The following is a 7,363-nucleotide window of genomic DNA, read 5'->3' as shown; positions in this document are numbered from 1 at the left end:
CCCAAACCCCTCATCCCTGGCCCCACCCCAGAGCCCACTCCCCAGCCCAGACCCCCACCCCCTGCCCCAGCCCAGAGCCCCCTCCTGCACCCTGAACTCCCACCAGGAGCCTGCACCCCCACCCCCTGCCCCAGCCTGGAGCCCCCTCCTGCACCCCAAACCCCTTCTGGGAGCCTGTACCCCCACCCCCTGCCCCAGCCCGGAGAGCCCTCCTGCACCCCGAACCCCCTCCGGGAGCCTGCACCCCCATCCCCTGCGCCAGCCTGGAGCCCCCTCCTGCACCCCAAACCCCTTCTGGGAGCCTGCACCCCCACCCCCTGCCCCAACCCGGAGCCCCCTCCTGCACCCCAAACCCCTCATCCCTGGCCCCACCCCAGAGCCCACTCCCCAGCCCAGACCCCCACCCCCTTCCCGGAGCCCCCTCCTGTACCCTGAACCCCTCATTTCTGGCCCCACCCCAGAGCCCACTCTCCAGCCCTGAGCCCCCTCCTACACCCCAAACCCCTCATCCCTGGCCCCAGCCCAGAGCCCCCCCTGCACCCCAAACCCCTCATCCCCAGCCCCACCCCAGAGCCCACTCCCCAGCCCAGACCCCCACCCCCTGCCCCAGCCCTGAGCCCCCTCCTACATCCCGAACCCCTCATCCCTGGCCCCACCCCAGCCCAGACCCCCACCCCCTGCCCCAGCCCAGAGCCCCCTCCTGCACCCTGAACCCCCTCCGGGAGCCTGCACCCCCATCCCCTGCGCCAGCTCGGAGAGCCCTCCTGCACCCCAAACCCCCTCCGGGAGCCTGCACCCCCACCCCCTGCCGCAGCCCGGAGCCCCCTCCTGCACCCCAAACCCCTCATCCCTGGCCCCACCCCAGAGCCCACTCCCCAGCCCAGACCCCCACCCCTGCCCCAGCTCAGAGCCCCCTCCTGCACCCCAAACCCCCTTCCGGGAGCCTGCACCCCCACCCCCTGCCCCAGCCCGGAGCCCCCTCCTGCACCCCGAACCCCCTCCAGGAGCCTGCACCCCCACCCCCTGCCCCAGCCCGGAGCCCCCTCCTGCACCCCGAACTCCCTCAAAGAGCCTGCACCCCCACCCCCTGCCCCAGCCCGGAGCCCCCTCCTGCACCCCGAACCCCCTCCAGGAGCCTGCACCCCCACCCCCTGCCCCAGCCCGGAGCCCCCTCCTGCACCCCAAACCCCTCATCTCTGGCCGCACCCCAGAGCCCACTCCCCAGCCCAGACCCCTACCCCCTGCCCCAGCCCTGAGCCCCCTCCTACACCCCGAACCCCTCATCCTTGGCCCCACCCCAGAGCCCACTCCCCAGCCCAGACCCCCACCCCCTGCTCCAGCCCGGAGCCCCCTCCTCCACCCTGAACCCCTAATTTCTGGCCCCACCCCAGAGCCCACTCTCCAGCCCTGAACCCCCTCCTACACCCCAAACCCCTCATCCCTGGCCCCAGCCCAGAGCCCACTGCCCAGCCCAGACCCCCACCCCCGCCCCAGCCCAGAGCCCCCCCTGCACCCCAAACCCCTCATCCCTGGCCCCACCCCAGAGCCCACTGCCCAGCCCAGACCCCCACCCCCGCCCCAGCCCTGAGCCCCCTCCTACATCCCGAACCTCTCATCCCTGGCCCCACCCCAGCCCAGACCCCCACCCCCTGCCCCAGCCCTGAGCCCCCACTGCACCCCAAACCCCTCATCCCTGGCCCCACCCAGGAGCCCCCACCCCCGTCTGCATCCCAACTCCCTGCCCCAGCCGGGTGAGTGAGGGTGGGGGAGAGCCAGTGATGGCGGGAGTGGGGGCGGAGCCTTGGGGAAGGGGCGGGGCAAGTTGGCAACCCTAAACTTTCTCCAGCTGGGGCGGGTCTCCCCAGGCAGCCCCCGGGACGGAGACTGCCGGTAACCGAGAGGGAGCTGGGGACATGCTGGGGAGGGGCAGGAAAGTGACTCTCTGCGCCGGGGGCCCCAGGGAACCTGCTCCCTGGTTGTTAGAAAGCGAGATCGGACCTAGTTCGTGACTGCGCCTGCCGGGGTCTGCTCTGGGGGCACAACTGGGGAGGGGTGTCGGGGGGATCGAGCCCGGGCCCCCAGCGGGGTGTCCCCTGGGTGCGTCTGGGCTGGCGGGGTCAGGAAGGGAGGGGCGAAAAATGAGCCAGAAATGGGGAGTAAGCGGAGGTGGGGGATGGGGTCATAGGAGAGGGGAGGTTTGGGGGGTCAGGATCGGTGGGGGAATCCCACCCAGTTTACACACGATCCTTGCTGGTGTGGAGCCGGCCCTCCATCCGAATTGCACTCCACTTTCCCTGGATTCGACAGATTTTCCCCAAATATCATTATTGCTACTTCTCTCTCCAGGACTCCGCGCCTGCCCCCCGCCGCCCCCCCGGCCCCACCACACGCACGCACCTCTCCCCTCCCCACTGTGACCCCGATTCAAACCCATTTCTCCCAAGGGTGCCAAAGCACGGCTCAACCACCTTGAGAGCCAGGCGGAAGGAGGCCACCTCGGTGCATAACAATCCGGGGAGCGCATCCTCCAGCCGTCCTTCCTAAACAGCCCTCTTCCCCGGGTTGCCCCCAGGAGCGGGGGAAGCCGTTGCTGAGGATTCATTTACCCCCATATTTTGCGTTCAGTCACAGATTTCAAAGGCAGACGAGATCGCTGGGAACGTCTGGCCTGACCTGCTGCATCGCAGAGTCCTGAAAATTTTACCCCGAGAGTCCTACGGCCACCTCGACACCTTCTGGTTGCTTTGAACGGGCCCAGCGCAGGGAGACGCCCCCAGTCAAGAGGCCTTGCAGGCCGGACTCGGGGCGGGGGGGATCGTAACCCCGACACGGGGGCCGATACTGGGAAGAAGGGTCCTGCCACCTAGAGCCTGAGGGCGTGTGGCCACGGCCCGAGCAAGGGTCCGACCCACGGCAGGGCTAGGGCCTGGACAGGAGGTCTGGGACATGTGAGGAACAGACTGTGAACTTCCCGGATGTTTTCTAGAGACGCTGGCTGTGATGTCCCCACGTCACAGAGTGGGGTGGGGGCGTTTTCCTTTCCCCTTTCCCATTTCGTCCTTATTTTTTAACATTGGTTGCTGTTTAATAAAGTATGCTCGTCTGAACTGTATGTAACGATCAGTGGGTCAGGGAAGCATCCAGTGCAGAGAGAGCACCCCGGGGTGGGGACACCCTAGCCCCTGCCCTCAGTGCCCATGACGAGACTGGGGGTCGAGCTCCCCGGGAATCCTGGACCCAGGGTTGCGCGGACTCTGCCACGCAGGAGAGTGGAAGAGACTCGGATCCTCTCCCTAGCCCACGTCACCGGGGTCGTGTATAGGCCGGGAAAGTTCCCCACAATAGCGGGAGCGTTTCCCCGCTCACATAAGCATAAAGCTCAGCTCGGCACTGGCCACGAATGGGAGACAAGAATTGTCCCCCTGAACCCCAAGTTTGCAAAATATAAAAAAAAAGGGACCCCTGTGCATCACGGCCCCTGCTCTGCCGTACGGGCTAGGTTGCGGGAGCTCGGGGTCTGGGGTCTGAATGGCATTATCTGGCAGTTACTGGATTCACACCATGGGGATTAATGGGTTCTATTTAAATACGCCCTTTGAGGGTTTGGAGCAATGCTGGAGCGGTTGAATTGCCCAGAGCTGGGGAGCAGGGTGTGGTCCCAGGTAAGCAGTAATTGTGGTCCGGTGAGACCGAGCAGGTGTGGGGATTGTGCGAGGTGTGGTTTTTACGTGCATCTATAAAATTTAATGAAACCCCATTTTCAAAACCACCCATGGCTGGGAACGTAACAGGAGCTCTTTGAACTAGGGTGTGTCCTTCATAATCCTCAAGAAACTCACTCCAACAGTGCTCAATCACAGGGAGTATAGCTCAGTGGTAGAGCATTTGACTGCAGATCAAGAGGTCCCTGGTTCAAATCCAGGTGCTCCCTGGGTAGTTGTTTTAATGGAAACATATTTTCATGGCCATCTCCAGTATCTTCAGGAATTCCACTGAAGGGGGGTGCTTGAAATGAATTTAAACACGTCACATTTTCCTATGCAAATGTATCAAAACTTAGCAAACCTGTCCAGCCGCTGAAATCAGTTCCAGTCCCCTGTGGCTCTAGTTTGTGTTTTCACCGGTTGAACAAAGGTATAACATGGTGCACGCTGGCAGGTCCTTGTTCTCCAGGGGCCATGCTGTGCCGAAAAACAAGACCCACGTCCGGTTGGGGCTAGGAGTCTGATTGGTGCACCTTGGTGCAGGCTGAAGTCACCAGCACCCCGACTCCTTCACGTTCATCCAGCAGCATCTGGGTCCCCAGGACAAGGCATGAGAAGAAGCCAGTGGCTCTGAGCAGGGAAATAGCCACCAAGAAGCTGCCAGGATCCCCAGAAAGGCCACCATGCCCCGGGCCAGCAATAGCCCTAAGAAAGTGGTGGCGGCAGCAGGGACCAGAACGGCAGAGAAAAGGTCTAAGCTGCCAAACCCAGAAGGTGGTCAACATCCCACCTAAAACCAAGTCAGGCGAGAGCCAGGCTAAAGCCAACCCCAAAGCCAGGGCTAAGAAGGTGGCCCTGAGAAAGAAGGGAAGAGATTCCCATGGGGATAACTCCTGCCCCCCAACGGCTCTTTTAAGACTCACCATGGGCCTCCCAGAGAGAGCCAGGTCCCTCAGGCAAACAGCCCCACGGAGAGTGAAGGGAGGCGGTGACCGCAGGGAGTGTTTCTCTTCCAGAGGGGAAGGGCTGTGTTTTGTGAAACACCTGTCGGGTGATGCACTGACAGGGCGGCTGCCCATAGGTCCTACATGAACTCGTTCTCTTTGATCGGAAAGTCAGAACCAGTTAAGTCAGAACCCGCCCTAGCGGGAGTGTGTCCCTGTCATTCACCAGCTGTACAATAGACCGTGTCTATTTAGAATCTGAATCTGAAATAAAGGACCCCTTGTGCAGTCGTTTAGTCTTTCAATAGGCTGGGACAAAAAACAATAAATTTCACAGCCAGACACCAGCATCATAGAAACTTTAAGTTACTGTGCATAAAATCAGTTGTTCTTGATGGGGGGGGGGATAGATCGATTACTAAAGAAACAAACTCTTGGGAAGCAGCCATAAGGACAAACCTTTCTGTGTTCCCCTGTGCTATCAGGGAATTGGCCCAAGAGGGCAGAGTTAAGGTTATCTGGTCATGTACATTCCCTCCGTAGTCCCTGCTTTCCCAGAATTTGAGTTTTCCTGAACTCAGCGTTCTGGAGGGGTACGAGATACTCACAGGCAATGTTAACTCTGTGTTAACGAAGGTGACCGATAATGACGCTAATCCCTCGTTGCTGTAATTCCACTGACCCTACTGTTCTCCTTCCCCATTTCTAGTTCCAAGAAAATATGCAAATTAAAACAACCTTGCAGAATGAAAACGCCATGAGAAAGCGGAAATGTGGGTAGCTTAAATAATTCAGTTAAGAGTGTGTGTGTGTGTGTGTGTGTGTGTGTGTGTGTGTGTGTGTGTGTGTGTGTGTGTTCTAAAAGGCACAACACATTAATTTAGTAATGTTGAAAATGTTCCCTTCACCCTCCAGCACTGCCTCAGGATCACCAGCCCTTTGTAAATGAATCTGCTCCGGTGTCTCCAGGAGGAAAATAATGTTTTTGGGGGGGGAGGTGGGGGGAGGAACCATTTATTTAATAACAGGGACTGATACCGAGTGGCCACCCGATGGCACCACATCAGGAATGAAAAGCAACAGGCTCCTGGCTTGCACACGGATGGCGAGAAGGGATTGAACTCGACTCCCTTCTGTTCCCAGACACAAATTGTTTATTTCTCTGGGAGCCAAACATAAGTTTAAATGAATTTCTAGGGCTGACGAAAGGGGACTTTGGGATTGATGCAGCATTTCATAGAATCATAGACTATCAGGGTGGGAAGGGACCTCAGGAGGCATCTAGTCCAACCCCCCGCTCAAAGCAGGACCAATCCCCGACTGAATCATCCCAGCCAGGGCTTTGTCACGCCTGACCTTGTTTAGCGGTACAAATCGCACCCTGGGCTGGCCAGAGAATGGACATAGACGCTGAGCTGCCCGGGAGCAAACCCTGGCTTCCCAGCTGCAACTGGACCTGCGGCTCATTTGGGGTTTGGGGTTTTGTGCCTGGCCCCAGTGCTGGGGCCATGAATGGCCGCACGGTGCTATGCACGAGGCCCGCACACCCTCCAGCTCTCTGGGTCTGGGAACCTGTCTGGGCTCTGAGCTGACAGGCTGCCACTTGCCCGCCCAGCCTGCCGTGTCGCAATGAGTCCTTTTGCTCGCACGAGGGGCACCTAGGAGGGTCGTGCCCCCCTAGAGGCATTGGTGGTATAGTGGTGAGCATAGCTGCCTTCCAAGCAGTTGACCCGGGTTCGATTCCCGGCCAATGCAGGGATGCATTTTGTCCTTCTCTGGGATTGGTTTAATGTCAGTCACATTGTGTGATAATCACATTATCAGGGGATTCCTGTCCCTCATCCCAGCAGGTCATTAAACACGCAGGGGGCAGTGACCTGTAGGAATCCCCCCTGTGTAACGAAGCCAGACCAGGGCAAGGCCTTCGAGATGCCATGCGCGTGGGTCAACGGCAACCACCTCCTCCCCGGGGGCAGCTTCACCCGGTTTGCCGGCTGGAGGCTCAACTGCGTCCCGCTGAATGGAGCCAGCGGCCATGGGAATCGGGACGTGCGGCTACGCCAACGAGATGCGACCCCCCAAGAGCCTAGCAGCTGCGACGCAATGCCACCCCCGATCGCCAGGCCAGAGCCCTCCCGCCACCCATGGGGAACTCCGCCGTCCCGGCACCGACAGCCAGCTGCGCCCGGACATCGTCCTCCCCAACGAGGGCCGGAAGAAGGTCGTCACGGTGGACGTCGCCGTGCTGTTTGAGAGCAGGACCCCAGCCGTCCACGGTGCCGGAGCTCGAAAGGGGGAGAGAGACGCCCCTCTGGCCAGCACCCTGAGAGCTAGGGGTTACCAGGTCCAGGCACACGCGCTGATCGTCGGCGCCTTGGGCGCAGGGGACCCCAGAAACGAGCAGGTCCCCGCTGAGAGGATGCGGAATCGGCCAACGCTGCGCTCAGCTGATGCGGCAACTCCTGGTGTCGGATGCCAGCGGGTGGTCAAGGGACATATCTACATAGAACACATTACCGGACATCGGCAATGCCAGGAGGGATGGTGCCGATTTGAAGCACAGTCAGGAAAGTAACAAATGCTTTCCTCCTGGATCGTATTTTCCTCAGTTACTGAGGGACAATCTCCACTCACTGATATAGCTTGCTTTCCACAACCAAATCTCTGTACAACTTTTCATGAGTGAGGTACCCAAGTATTCGGATTCTAGTAGCT

The 7,363-nt window shown here is 60.1% G+C and overlaps 3 protein-coding genes and 2 non-coding genes across 6 annotated transcripts in view; 4 read left to right on the top strand and 1 right to left on the bottom strand.

The window, feature by feature from the left end:
- The window catches only part of LOC102934530 (zinc finger protein OZF), a 1,287,564-nt gene that overhangs the window by 566,842 nt on the left and 713,359 nt on the right, over positions 1-7,363 (top strand).
- Positions 1-7,363, bottom strand: part of LOC102930400 (zinc finger protein 501) — a 1,110,025-nt gene that overhangs the window by 538,959 nt on the left and 563,703 nt on the right. The window lies entirely within an intron of this gene.
- LOC102940718 (zinc finger protein 3) overlaps positions 1-7,363 on the top strand; it is a 107,592-nt gene that overhangs the window by 34,970 nt on the left and 65,259 nt on the right. The gene's annotated exons all lie outside the window — the stretch shown is intronic.
- TRNAC-GCA lies at positions 3,860-3,931 on the top strand. The gene has a single exon. It is a non-coding gene; the product is annotated as a tRNA-Cys (tRNA).
- Positions 6,332-6,403, top strand: TRNAG-UCC. The gene has a single exon. It is a non-coding gene; the product is annotated as a tRNA-Gly (tRNA).

The sequence above is a fragment of the Chelonia mydas genome, chromosome 28 (assembly GCF_015237465.2).
Source record: "Chelonia mydas isolate rCheMyd1 chromosome 28, rCheMyd1.pri.v2, whole genome shotgun sequence".
NCBI lineage: Eukaryota > Metazoa > Chordata > Testudines > Cheloniidae > Chelonia > Chelonia mydas.
The sequence above is the reverse complement of the archived record's forward strand: the minus strand, read 5'-3'. Positions and strand labels throughout refer to the sequence as shown.